Source organism: Phalangium opilio, unplaced genomic scaffold, assembly GCF_054372755.1.
Source record: "Phalangium opilio isolate 3A_F unplaced genomic scaffold, DU_Popi_V2 ptg000002l_1, whole genome shotgun sequence".
Classification (NCBI taxonomy): domain Eukaryota; kingdom Metazoa; phylum Arthropoda; class Arachnida; order Opiliones; family Phalangiidae; genus Phalangium; species Phalangium opilio.
Window position 1 is genome coordinate 9378222 of NW_028324144.1, and position 14173 is coordinate 9392394.

Sequence of the window (14173 nt, forward strand, 5' to 3'; positions counted from 1 at the left end):
CTTGAAATACTCTTAATTTAAGCATTATTGTATTTACTGAAATTATCTCATCAAAAAATAATCAGATACATTTATTATTCCTAATGGTTGAATAACATTGGCTTCGTGAAATGGTATCGATCTTGCTTGTCCTATCAATTATAAAGCGCAGCTTGAATTCAACGGAAGCTGACAATTTTTAATTCAATTATTCTAGCCGATCAACAGTTGTAAATATTCGAAAGGCCATCAACAGCAGCTTAACCTTAAACATTTTATTAAAATTAATGTAACCCCTTCTATTCATATTTAAGAAGCGAAATTTAAACTGAAATAGATATATTTGGATGATGTTTAACCCAATCGACCTATTAATGCTGACAGATAATTGTTTTAATCTTTTTATAAAAATTAAGATATAATACTAACTATAAATATCGCTTTGGTCCCATTGAACCGAATTCCCATTCGACAGAAAGGTTTTTTTTGTGGTGTCCCATTCGACCGAACGTAGCCAAGAGGTGCGTTTTATTTATAATATAGTACCATTGGACAGAAATTGTATTGAACTGGAAGAAGACCTAGTGTGTGGCTTTGCATTAAATATATTTTAATATCACGACTTATTTTTGTTGAAACAAATGTGAGTTGAAAAATATTATTGCACTTATTTTAACGTTTTACCTACGGTGAACCTCACCTAACCTAGCCTAGCCTAAACAATCCAAACCAAACCAAACCAAAAAACCTAACCTAGCCTAGCCTAACCTCACCTAACCTAGCCTAACCTAACCTAACCTAACCTAACCTAGCCTAACCTAACCTCACCTAACCTAGCAAAAACAAACCAAAAAATAACCTAACCTAACCTAACCTAGCCTAAACAAACCAAACCAAACCTAACCTAACCTCACCTATCCTAGCCAAAACAAACCAAACCTAACTTAGCCTAAACAAACAAAACAAAACCTAACCTAGCCTAACCTAGCCTAACCAAACCAAACCTATCCTAACCTAACCTAAGCAAACCAAACCTTACCGAACCGAACCTAAAGTACCCGAAACCAAAATATTAATATTCTAATTTAACACTTGGAGGCATTGTTGGAACTACCATTATCGAGGATGCAGTGTTAAAAATGGTTCATTTAACACTTTCAGGGGTGTTGTTTAACAACTTGAAATTAAGACGAAAGGTGCTAAATTACACCTTTAGTTTTAAGAGTGTAATATTCCTTTTTTGCACTATTTCACAAAATAGGCCTTTCTATAAATTATTTCGCGGGAGGGTACGAACGCCCTTCATCTCTGCTTTTTCCCCCGGCAACATTTTCTTTTCGCGGGAGGGAAGAATAGCCTTCATCTCTGCTTTTTCCCCCGGCAACATACGGATTTTATGTAAAGGCCTATTTACGCCTTTTGAAGAATATTAGAAGAACACATTTTTAAAATATGATTCTTAAAAGGTGTAAGATAAAGCTTTATAATTTGTAATAAATGTGTCGGGGCAAAATATTTTTAAGACGCAAAGTGTTGAAAATGGGCCATTAAAAACTTTCATAGGCGTTATTTAACCACATTAATGGTGCTGATTTTGGACCCGTCAAAATTAAGACTAAAGGTGCTAAATCACACCTTTGATTTCAAGAGTGCATTTTTTACAATTTAATGTTTGCACTGAAACTGATTAATTAATAACTAAAAATTTAAACGGTATATATTGGCCAGTTTTTATTAATGCGAGGCTGAATTCTAATGTTAATTTAGTTCATAATTGAGTGCGATATTTTATCATAATGATAGCGTAAGCACATTTTTACCATTTACAAAGTTGAAACTATTTTTGATTTTTGGCAAAATTCGATGTGTTCCGTGACGTATAGTAAACTACTAGCTTTTAAGAAAATTTCGGTGATGACGACGGTCACTGCTCGTAACAGCATGAAGAAGAGCAGTGGAAAGGAACGCTGACGCTACTCAGGTCAAAGTCAGCCGTGCTTTCCAACGTTCTCTTCCACTAGACTTGTTCAATTGAGTATAGGTACTTGAGAACTTGCGTTTCGAAAATTGGTTCCATGCTGCAATAAAAGCATCCGTCAAGAGCTTAAATCGGCTTACTGTAAGAAATTCATACCAACATCAGTTGGAGGTTTTCGTTCATTTGCGGTGAGCTTCTCAACCAAGAGGTGTTGAAAATGAGGTGTAAGTTGTCGAAGCTGACTACGTGCTGCGAAAATAAAGACCTCCGTTTTCGGCCAAAAAGTTCGTCATATAAAGTTTCACATCATCCAAGTCAACATGATGTCCTCTACGATTAGAACTTTTTTCCCCAAATGTATCGAAAGATATCCATCAAGTGTGAACAAATCCGCAGTACTACCGAAATTATTCTCCTGATCGAGTGCGTCTAGCCATTTCTTAACAACTGGGTTCTTGGTTGCCTATAAATATGCACCAATGACGTCAGAAGCTTAGAGATACTTATCAAGGAAACACCTATTCACCAAATATTTCAGATAGTCGAAAGTTTGGCTTCCTTGAGCACGAAAGGTGGAATTTCCGATTTAAACGGTATGTGAATTTGCAATTTCATATCATATTTTAGCACGTAAGTGGTATTATGTTTCACTTTCAAGTCTCTACTTTCAAAATTTCAAGATTATAATATAATTGAACCAAAGTTTCTATTTTTAAAATCCATTGGAAAATCACGAAAACTCACTTTCGATATATCAACAATGTTGTCTTGTCGAACGTGTTCGCCTGCTTGATGACATCACTATGACGTGAGGGAAAAAAGCGCGGGAATTCTATAAGCGCGCTGTCTAAACTCTGGCTCTGATAGCGGAGAGCGTGGCACCATCTCGCGTGTGTGACGTCAAAAGCAGGAAAACGTTTTAGCCTTTCTTAAAAAGTGGATTTCAAATAATTTCATATTAAGCATGACCAAATGCATATTGCCAAATAACCAGAAATCGGAGAATTAAAAGCTTGATATTTTTGAATTCACAGAAATTAATTCTATCTTTTCAGAGGTTTTTCAAACGAAGCTTCTCATACCCTTTAATCAAGTTCGAGAGAGTGTCGAAGCACTTGTAACTTTCCGTCGTGAACTCCGTACGCAAATAACAACCCAAGAAAAACAGAGTGAAAGTCACTCCGATCAGCCACGACGAAGCGAGCAGACGACACGTAATGTGGGGCAAAATGGAGGGAATCGCTAAGGAACATAATTATGCTATCTTTAGTTATGGGAGCACATTCTCTGGAAATAATTGCTTACGTTAGGCGCAAAAGAGCAACGTGTTCTCAAAGACATTTTCCAGCGTTCCTCGAGCCATTTTTTTGACTACTTTCTTGGTGGGCAACGATTTGTATTTCTTGGAGTGAATGGCGAGCAAAAGTGACAGAAGGACCAAAGTTGACCCCATTAAAATCAACATCTAATTTAATTAAGAATGGGATTCAATGAACTAAATATTGAGTTGATTGTAATTGCAAAGTTTACTGGAGTGTCCATATTTAAGAAGGACAAGGAAGTGGACTTGACTTTCTTCGGGGCGTTGGACACCATGATCGTCCTGGCCGTTTCGAAGGCCGGAGTCGGACTGAAATACTTCTGTTGCCCATCGAAAAATGATCGTGATTTTGTCATCATGATAACATTTCCATTCTAAAAGAAGAATAAAAGTTATTTAAAAATTTTTGCATCTGCAATCTTAACGTTTGGTCTATTTTTTCTTTCACTTACGTTGTAAAAATCAGGCTCAGTGCATGATTTTGAAATTTCACTAGCGCCAACTTTGTCCTTCGTAAATTAACCTAAAACCAAAAGTTTATAAATATCCATCAGTTAGCAATATTTTAATGCTTGTTGTTCGAATAGTGGTTCGAATGTATGGAGGGGTTGAAATGGCTAAGGCCAAATCCTAATCGGCGAGAAATGATCTTGGAAACAACTGGCTACGTATGCCTTCCAGTTTAAGGGATTTCCTTGAACCCAGGCTTTGGCTACTGTGGATTCTGTCCACCAAATAATTCTTTCCAATTTGGAACCAAATGTGTTCTTAACTTAATTAGTGAGGCGCGCCCCAATGAGACACTATGTCAATTCTAGCCTTGGGAGGCTTAGGTTCTCTTTACCTTCTTTGTTTCGTTTAAGGTCCTTGAGAGGAGCCACTCTAGCCTTTGCAGCTACAAGGGATGTCCCTATTTTTCCCGCGCTAGTCTCATACCTGACGTGCAGCGTACGCCTTGAGGCTAGCGTCACAAAAGCAGTGGAGCTCTAATTTTACTATGTCACCCTCATTTTCCCAAAAATAATATCTGTTTACACTAATTTTGCTTAAAGCTGGCAATTCGAATACCCAAGTTTCAAATTCAGTTGCCAACGGTTCAGGAAGTTCTTTATCCCATTCTAGTTTTTCTTCCCATACTTTCTGGATGATAAATTTCGCTCTAATATTGAACGGAGCCAACAATCTGATTGGATCAAAAATTTGAGACACAGCGCTTAAAGCGCAACGTTTTGTCTTTTTAGCGTCCTTTAAAATTTCCATCAGCACCCTTAAATTGAACGAGAATGCGTCAGAGTCTGGGGCCCATTTTAAACCCAAGATTTTTGATTCTGATTTGCCTATTTCTGATTCAAAGAGATTTACTTCTCCTGGACTTGTTTTTTCTCCCCAAAGTTTCCCTAATTCAACACTATTAGTCACCCACTTCCTAAAACGCATGTAGGCCTCTAACATTAATTTGGCTGCATCCTCAGACAGTTTGTAAGCCTGATCCACGCTAACCTCTCCACTTGTCAAATCATCTACATAAATATCATCGTTCAATTTTTGTTTGACAATTGGGTCAGCATTTTTAGCTTGTTCCAAATGATATTTAATAGTGCATGCAAGGAGAAAGGGACTAGAAGTAACCCCGAAAGGCACTCTAGTCATCCTATAGATTTCAAATTCATTTTCTAATAATACCCCTTTATTTTCTTTGACCCAAAAGAACCTTATGGAATCTCTGTCGTTTTCATTTATAGCCACCTGCAGGAACGCCTTCTCAACCACAGCTATTTTGTGTGTACGAAATCTTATAAGTAACAGCAGGAGGTCCGGGTTCAAGTTGGGTCCCGAAGAAAGGCATTCATTTAAGGAGGGGCTCCCTTTAACGTGAGAGGATGCATCCATGACTATGCGAAGTTTCGTGGTTGACACGTGGTTTCTGACCACTCCCCTATGAGGGATATAATAGGTACCAGGGACTTTATTATCTATTTCGGTTTGGGGAACTTTTTCTGCAACCCCTGATTCTACCTGTTCGTTTATACACCTTTTATATTCTTGGTAGTACGTGGGGTCCTTTTGAAACTGTTTAACTAATCCTGACATTCTTTTTAACGCTGTCATTTTGTTATCGGGGAGTGATTCCTTGGTATTTTTCCATGGAAGCTTCACTTCATACCTTTCTCCATTGAATCTAATGTCTTTGAAAAACAAGTTTACGGTGTCATCGTCCCTGGTGTCCAAATTTTCCCTACTATCTATTCCAATAGATTCTAGCAGAAGAAAATAGGGGAAGTGGGTAGCTTGGGCAACTTCGCGAGGCGTCCCGTTTACGGATTTTTCGCGCCATTTCCCTCCCCGTGGGGGTGAAGAGAGATAGGATTTTTACGCGCATTAACACACGAGTGACGTAATTCTGTGGACAGTACGGTCCTACGCCTTCCAACTGACTAGAGGCGTCTGCTAGAGGCAGTGAGGCACTCAGGCAGAATGGCAGAGGCTGGAATCGAGTGGTAAGTACTAAATTCATAACTTATTTTAAAATATGTCTTTATTTTTAAATACAATGGTATTTCTAAGTTCCAGGGAAAAAATTAACTTGTCCGAAGTTTTAAACTGTGATAGGGAAGAGTTCAAAGTAATAAAGTTGTATCCAAGTTGTTGTAGTTTGATTTTTAACATTGGGATTGGTTTGGGTAGATCTTGCTTTTCCTTTCAACACAGCTTTTTTTTTTCTTATCGGTAGTTTCCTTGTACGTTAAATCACACTGCGTACTCTTAACGACATTCATTTTATTAAATAACCGAATTTTCGTCCTTAATTAAACCAATATCCGCATTAACCCGTTGCCTGACGTAACCCTAACTCAAACTGAAGCACAGCAGAAATATAAGCAGACTACACAAGTTAGTTCCACAGTTCGCTACATGGTGGCGTTCGCAATGAAATCTGGTACTATTTTATGCTTCGCGCCGATTGGCCAGATTCAAATTTTAAGGGTGGTAGGGGAATCGACCATTGTAAGTGAGAATCACTGGACGACTTGTATGGCTCAAGGCTACGGCTACCCACTTCCCCTATTTTCTTCTGATTCTAGGTCAAAGAACTTTCTAAGAGTTTGATCGATGCCCCTTTCACTAGAGTTTATTAGCATGACCGTACCATTATTTGCTTGTGAAACCCGTGGTGTATTTTCCTTTAAAGCAAGTCCTAAGGACGCCCATCCCAAAACTGTTTCCATAGCGGCCAGAAATGGTGAAAACCTTTCAATAGTGTTTCCCACAACAAGTTGCCAGAAAAAATCCGCTCCTATTAAGATCTCTATCTCGGGATTCCCCTTTTTGTAAGCCTTGGGGTCATCTGACATTTGCAATCCCCTATCTAACATAAGTTTTTCTAGTTCCAAACAATCTTCGCTTGTTATTGAATGGCAAAGAAAGGGAATTTCAACAGCTTTGATTACAATGGCTCTCTCTGGGTATTCTCGGTTTTCCAGAATGACCTGAACTACGTTTGTTTTGTACTCTGTTGGGGTTTTACTCATGAAAGGAAATATGTCAATTATTTTATGCCCTATAATTGGTAATTTAAGCTTTCTGGATAGATCCGATTTAATATAGGTTTGCTGACTTCCACCATCGAGTAAACATCTGGCCCTTTTTTCTTCTAGGGGGTGTTTAGGATTTTTAACAATAGCTAAAGCTGTTTGCAGAAGGACTAATTCTTCTACTGTTCTAATTGGAGCTAAATTTGTTACTACTGACTGATTTTCGTTAGCCTCAAGGGTTTCGCTTGGGCCTGGTTTTAAATGTGATTCATTTTCTTCACAAATTACGAAATTGTGTTTCTTACGGCATTTTTTACATGTTCGAAATTTTGATCTACAAGTTTTTGCGTCATGGCCAAATCTAAGACAAATGTAGCACCTATGACTATCCCTTAAAATATTTTGTTTCAGCTCTAGGGTAAAATTCCGGCATTCTGTTGATTTATGGTTTGTATTGTTACAAAAAATACAATAGACGCCTTCAGTTTGATTGTTTCTCCCCCTAGATCCCGCTGTAAGGGTAGCTGCGCTAGCAAAGAACTTGTTTTCTACTTTGGTCTTAGGCTTATGTTCTGTTTTAACATGGGATTCAAGTTTCCCGCCATTTTGCCCCGAGGATGAACCTAAAATCTGAGCCATCTCCCTACTTTCTATCTGCTCTTTTATAAATTGTAACAATTCATTTACATCCAACTTACTGAAATTAGTAGTAATTGATTTTTTACGTAGGCAAAACTCGGTCCTGATATCATCAGGAAGGCATCTTAACAAGGTTGGGCATAAGAAAGAGGTATTTTCCGTGGTATTTTCACCTAGGGATTTTAAACTACGTAAGCTTATTTCGCATGTATTTAATAAACGTCTAAGGGTGGGCATGTTTTTAGAACTTGTCACCGGCTGAATATCCCTTAATTTTTGCATGTATGAATGTGAGGCAATGTATGATTTATCAAATTTTTCTTTTAACAATGTTATAGCTTCATCATAAGCTTCTTCTGAATCAATTAACCCGTCTACAGCTTCAAAAGCTTCCCCTTCCAAATAAGACATTAAATAAACAAATTTATCTACCTTGTCAAGCCTCGTACTATCGTGCACTGTTACTTTAAATCGTCCCCAAAAACGGTTCCATTTTGAGTAATCTCCGTTGAATTTGACGATTGTCAATGCGGGTAATTTCACTTCCACTTTTTGCGAGGTTGAAGAGTTGCTTTGAAGTTGACTACTTTGGTTTACTCCGGGCAAGAGTACGTTTCCTCCAGCGTTGCCCGTAGATCCTGCTGTTAAGGATGACGTTGACGAAGGGGCGATTCCACCTAATTTGATGATCATCCGATTTAATTTGAGTTTTATACCGATGATGTCTTCCTTGTATTTTATAGCTTCATCTTGGTCCTTTTCCAAGTCGGCTTCGTCAGTTATTAGGGGTTCAACTTTGTTTTCCGCTTGCATCAGATCTTCCTCCTTTTGTATTAAGATCGCTAATCCATCTTCAAGTTCTTCGACGTCAGGAACGGCAGTCGATTTGATCAATTTATTTAGATCATTAATTTTTCTGGTTACGGCTGCTCTAGTGCTTTTCCTGGCGGCTTTTGCTAATTTTAGAAGATCTTGGATGGTTGGCGCTGGACCCGTTGCTTGAGCCGCGTTGATTCCACTCGACACGTTCTGGTTTATGAGATCGTTGTTGTTTGCCATCGTTCGCGATTTATTTCGTTAATTAACGAAATCCCGGTATGTAGGCACCATGAAGATTATTTGTCCAAGTTCGCGGACCCTTTTGGTATCTTCTGACGTTCTGTGGTTCAGTTTAGGAGAGCTGGGAAATTACCTACGATCCGGACTGAAACAGATTGTAGGCTAATCGCACTGTTTTACGATGGTTAATTTTAATTTATTAATCAACGAACTAAGTTTGTTTTAAAGAGAAAACTGTTTATTTTTCATGCTGAACTTTTTTCTAAATTTTACTAAAGTTTTTTCTACTCCTATGTTTGCGGAGCTACCACTAATAGGGGATTGTAAAAAAGATTAGGAGGGGAAACAAATAGGGGGAAGGCACTAAAAAGTGTTTCGTCACGTGGTGCAGCTGCTTTGAACCTTTGAGCAGACGCTCCTTTAGGTGAACTTTAAGAACCAAGGCTGGGGATTAAAAATATCGTTATGGATTCTTATAGTTGCCAGTTGGACCTTTATTTATAAAAAATTAACATCAATGTAATGCAAACGTACTTCATATTGAAAAGAAAAACTCCCCTTCAGTTTTAAATTAAAACTTTTAATTATCTGCAGCGCCCAAATCCAAATCCACAATTTTTTTTTTTTTAGTTAGGCCTTGTCCCAAAAAAAAAAAAAAAAAATTATGGGCGGGGGAGGGGGTGTAGTAGGACGTTTTAAATATGTCCAGCCTTCTTTTTAAAGTTATCTGGCAGCACTGAAAACACTTTCACGTGACCTATTTCTTTTTTACAATCCCCTATTTATGTGGTTACCACTAGTTTATGTGGCCTACTCTAAAGATAGTTTTCTTTAGACTGCCTGTCCAAAGGCAAAAAGGGGTTTTTTGTCGCTCTTACCTCCCTTGGTAGGTATTTTTACAAGGGAGAGGTAGAGGGAAGGGGAAGGCATTTTCTGGGGCCTTTCCCCTTTCGTCATCTTTTTGCGAGATATTTCTCTCCTTTTTTTCTTTTTGTAATACAGTGAAATGATTCAAATGAATAACAAATTATAGTTACATGAATATTGAAAAACAAGTTATACATGAATATTTTTACAGTTTTTACCTCTCCGAGTGACGATGACGTCACGGAGAGGTGTTGCACTGGACGTGTGGGTGTGTCTGTCTGTGTGTGTGTCTGTGTGTGTGTCTGTCTGTCACACCCCACGTGACCGCGTTCGCAGTTTGCGTATCGGAGCAAACGTGTTCCCAATTTCCGGACTGCATTGACAGTTCACGGAAATTTGGAAAATTGCGTTTGTCTCCGCTGGCTATTCTACTTGAGTTCCCACACCACGAGTTTTAGTTTTCGTCCACTCCACATGGACACTAGTCTGTACTTGCTGGCTTCCAAGCACCACCACCATCTTCATTGGCTTCTTTTCCTTCGTGATCGTTTCGTTTCAAGATATACGCGGCGATCGGCTAGGGTTACGAGAAACGTCTAGCCTCCCAATGGCAGGGCTTCCACCATAGGTTCACGCGAATGCGTTTTTATCGTTTGGTTTTAAGATATACGCGGCGATCGGCTAGGGTTACGAGAAACGTCTAGCCTCCCAATGGCAGGGCTTCCACCACCGGTTCACGCGAATGCGTTTTTATCTATATTTATAATGGAAACGAATCGTATATATACCCCAAAATTGAAGAAAGCGGGCAAGAGGGGTATCCTTCACTTTAATAGTCAATATTAGCGAAGTTTCGAAAGATAATAGGAACAACTTTATTTTAAACGATTTAACTATTTTTAAAGTTATATACTGGCGATTAAAATAATTAATATCATTTATATTTAATTAATTATTTAAGATAAAAATTATTTCTATGTAATGACACAAGTAAGAGTTTATATTGAACGAGTAATGAAGATTGAATCCGAATCGAAACACTACACGCACATCAAAGTTAATATAAAGCGAGTAGTATGATAAGATCTCTTACAAAACGATAACATTTCCTTTTTGCAGAATATTAAATAGAATTATTATAAATATTTTTCTTCATTACGATTCTTTAAGTAGTTGTGTAGCTATATAGCTCTGTTTCATCTTAATATTCCAAGAACATCTTTTGATATTAACATTTCAAATTTGGTGTTTACTTTTTAATTCAGCTTTACTACATTTATATATAGTGTAAACGCATTTTTTATATTCATTAGATAATATGGATGTTTATTCTTCATCTATTCACAAGTGTTGAAACGATTGGGTCTGTGAAATAAGATACCCTAGATTTAAACTAGAAATCACCTTGTTTCGCCTCCTCTTATAGGAGGTGTTAACGGTTCAGAGTGAGCCGAAAGTTAAATACACCCTTTAGTGATACATTTTAGGTCTTCATTAGAACTATTGAGGATGCAAAGGACACTGTAAAACGCTTAGGCCTTTGCTAAAGACCTTGGCAATATTTCGCCAATTTGAACTATGTATTTCCGGTTTTTCGCATTGGCTGGTGGACCTGTGTTTAGAAAGTAAATTCGTCTCGGCTCGGAGAGGTTTATTTTGGTTTCCCAACTTGTTAACATTTTGTTTGCGCGTACAATTTCAATAATTTACACTGAGATACTGATATAACTTCTTGATAAGCGAAGAAAGTGTTAAGTCAAATTTAGAGGATTTGTTTATAATATTGAAAATTTATTTAAAAAGTAAGTCAGGTTACTAAAGTAGAATAGAGCTGCGGAAGAATTTCTTTTATCATAGGAAATATTTTTTATGGGATTGTTAAGACAATAGATCGTTACCGTATCGTTAAAACAATTAAACTTTAGCGACAATAAACGCTTTTCTTATATTTTATTCGTCTTACAAAGATCAGTTTCTACACGCAATATGAGGACCACTCAAGCCAAGAGACACTACCATTCTTATCATAAATATGATATATGCAGAGTGGAACAGATCAGACGATCATTTAATTTGAGAAAAATTTTACCGTGCTATAGAGGAAAAAAGCGTTTTGTTAAAGGTATAATGAAGGCTTAGACCTATAATGAATCTCTGACTCTGCGTTTGCTTGATATAAGAATGACGAATCTGATTTCACTGTACTAAAATAAGGTGCTCGTCTTATCCGTTCCACCCTGTAATATGCTCAAATATAATGGTTTGCAGAGAAACTATCCAGGTAAAACATGGTAACATTTCATATTATCAAGTTGGCTTGGTGATTATAGTATGTATCGAGCCCGGGACCACCACCTGTCTAATTTCACGAATAATATTTGAGTCACGCCAACAATGTGAGCGCAACATTCGAAGAAGAAAAGCTCGGGTAATGCCTATAGTTTTTAGCCACATCGTAGTATACGATGAGGCTCTTAGTTTGACCCGAGCCGTAGTAGTAGTAGTGAACGGGGTTGTCGCTTTCGTTATCATTAGATTTTAGCTTAAAAGGAACTCTACCAATAGGGGTAACTGAGCTCCGTTAGAAATTTTATTTTATTTAAAAATTTTTCACATCGCACCCGGGAATTGAACCCGCGTCGCTAGTGCAGCAACTTGATAGAACATTCAAGTTTTCATCATCTCTAAAGTGTCGGAGATGGGGGAGGGTACCTCTCTATCGGTGAGGTCGGATACTTTTGAATTTTTATCTGTGGGGTCGGATACTTTTGAATTTTTATCTGTGGGGTCGGATACTTTTGAAATTTTATCTGTGGGGTCGGACACTTCTGATTTTTTTTAGGGTCTTTGAATTTTTTCTTTTTATTTATGTGCTAATTAAATAGTTAACGATGTGGCTACTATTAAGGTCCTTGGGCCATCTTGTTTTATTCGACCTGACCTATATATTTTCACTTAGTTACTCGAATTAGGCAAGAAAAGAACGAAATAGTGCAGCGAAAAATACAACGTTAAACGTAACATAGAGATTCAGGTAGGTCTGGCGGAAGAAATTCGCACTATTACCCAAACGCCTGAAGTGTAAAATGTGTCGATAAATGCTGCGGAAAATGTTCTCTAATGGTTCTCTCAAGATTTTGTTCAAGTTAAACAAGTCTTCATAATTTTAATTTAGATAAAAGAATATTTCTGAGCAGTTTGACTAAATGGATTTTTCTACACACAAAAAAAATTGAGTGTTTCTTCGGAGTGAAAATGGTGTACTTTTTAAATACACCTATATAACGCCTAACATTTTCACATGAATAACAAAAACGGTGTTATATTGGTATTTTAAAGGTGACCATTATCTACGACAAAAAGCTTAGATAATAAAGGTGTAAAATCTATCTGGAATTACTCCTTTTTTTCGGAAAGGGTGTTATAAGGGTAGATCTCAGACTTTAAATTTTATAAACTAGTATTTTTTAGCACAATTCTGTAAATTTTTAATTGCTAGTTAAACTGTCTCATACAGTACCTTACAATAACGCGAGAGCGGCGAGAGAACAATTTCGCATTTTTTCATTGATTTATGATTATGATTATGATTAATATGAAATACTTTTGTGGGTAATTAATATTTAGCGAAATGGAAGTTTCAAAAGAGTGTAATTTGAGGAAACACTTTTATACAAATTAAAAACACCGAAAATAGAGTTTCGTCGCCTTGAGTTTTTCCGGACAATTTCGGTAATAAAAACTTTTAAAACACCGTTTGAAATTAAACACGGAAATTAAATAATAATTCTGCGGGATAGAAAATCAATAACTTGTTTCTTAAATGAGGTCTTCAGTATATGTTTTAATTTTGAAGTCAATCCAAAGATTATTAAGTCAAGGAAAAAGACTTAATTGTTCGTATTAAATTAAATATAACAGCATTTTTTAAAGATGATATTTTCTTAAGAAAATATTTTTATCCCTGAGTAAAACGGAGCTAGGGAATTCGTGATCAGGTGGTATGGTAGCTTTAAAAAACCTGCTAAATGTGTTATGTGACACTTTTAAAAGCGTTACGCGGCATTCTTAAAAGCGTTGCGCGGCATTCTTAAAAGCGTTGCGCGGCATTCTTAAAAGCGTTGCGCGGCATTCTTAAAAGCGTTGCGCGGCATTCTTAAAAGCGTTGCGCGGCATTCTTAAAAGCGTTACGCGGCATTCTTAAAAGCGTTACGCGACACTCTTAAAGGCGTTACGCGACACTCTTAAAGGCGTTACGCGACACTCTTAAAGGCGTTACGCGACACTCTTAAAGGCGTTACGCGACACTCTTAAAGGCGTTACGCGACACTCTTAAAGGCGTTACGACACTCTTAAAAGCGTTACGCGACACTCTTAAAAGCGTTACGTGACACGCTTAAAAGTGTTACTTTAAGCTCGCAAAGGTGCTGAAACGCATCCTGTAAGGAATTGCACAACACACATAAAAGAGTAACAATTATCTTTTAGTACGAAAGACGAGTTGAAAAGGTGTTAAACTGCACGCATGTTGAACAATTTCCATTCTTATTTTCGACACCCATTGTTCAAATAAGTGTGTTTAAATCCTTTCAGCTAAATATCTAATGAACAGTTTCGAAGTCCACCTCATTTGACATTACCCATAAAGTTCTATAATCAATAATTGTTTTTACGCATTGCGTCCCGGCTTTAACATTTTTAATCCAATCAAACAAGGTTAATTTATCTTTAAGTGCTCACGACGCCCACTGCGTATATGGTCCAAAGTATTGGTTATCGGTTGAAATAATAGTTTAG

General features: G+C 37.3%; 2 long non-coding RNA genes across 2 annotated transcripts; both read right to left on the reverse strand.

The window, feature by feature from the left end:
- Positions 1-1792: 1792 nt before the first annotated feature.
- Positions 1793-2611, reverse strand: LOC149718706 (uncharacterized). The gene is made up of 3 exons (XR_016376211.1): positions 2484-2611; positions 2114-2420; positions 1793-2057 (listed from the first exon to the last, which is right to left on the reverse strand). It is a non-coding gene; the product is annotated as an uncharacterized LOC149718706 (long non-coding RNA).
- Positions 2612-3499: 888 nt separating this feature from the next.
- On the reverse strand, positions 3500-8116 carry LOC149718707 (uncharacterized). The gene is made up of 3 exons (XR_016376242.1): positions 7883-8116; positions 3731-3801; positions 3500-3652 (listed from the first exon to the last, which is right to left on the reverse strand). It is a non-coding gene; the product is annotated as an uncharacterized LOC149718707 (long non-coding RNA).
- Between the last annotated feature and the right edge of the window lie 6057 nt (positions 8117-14173).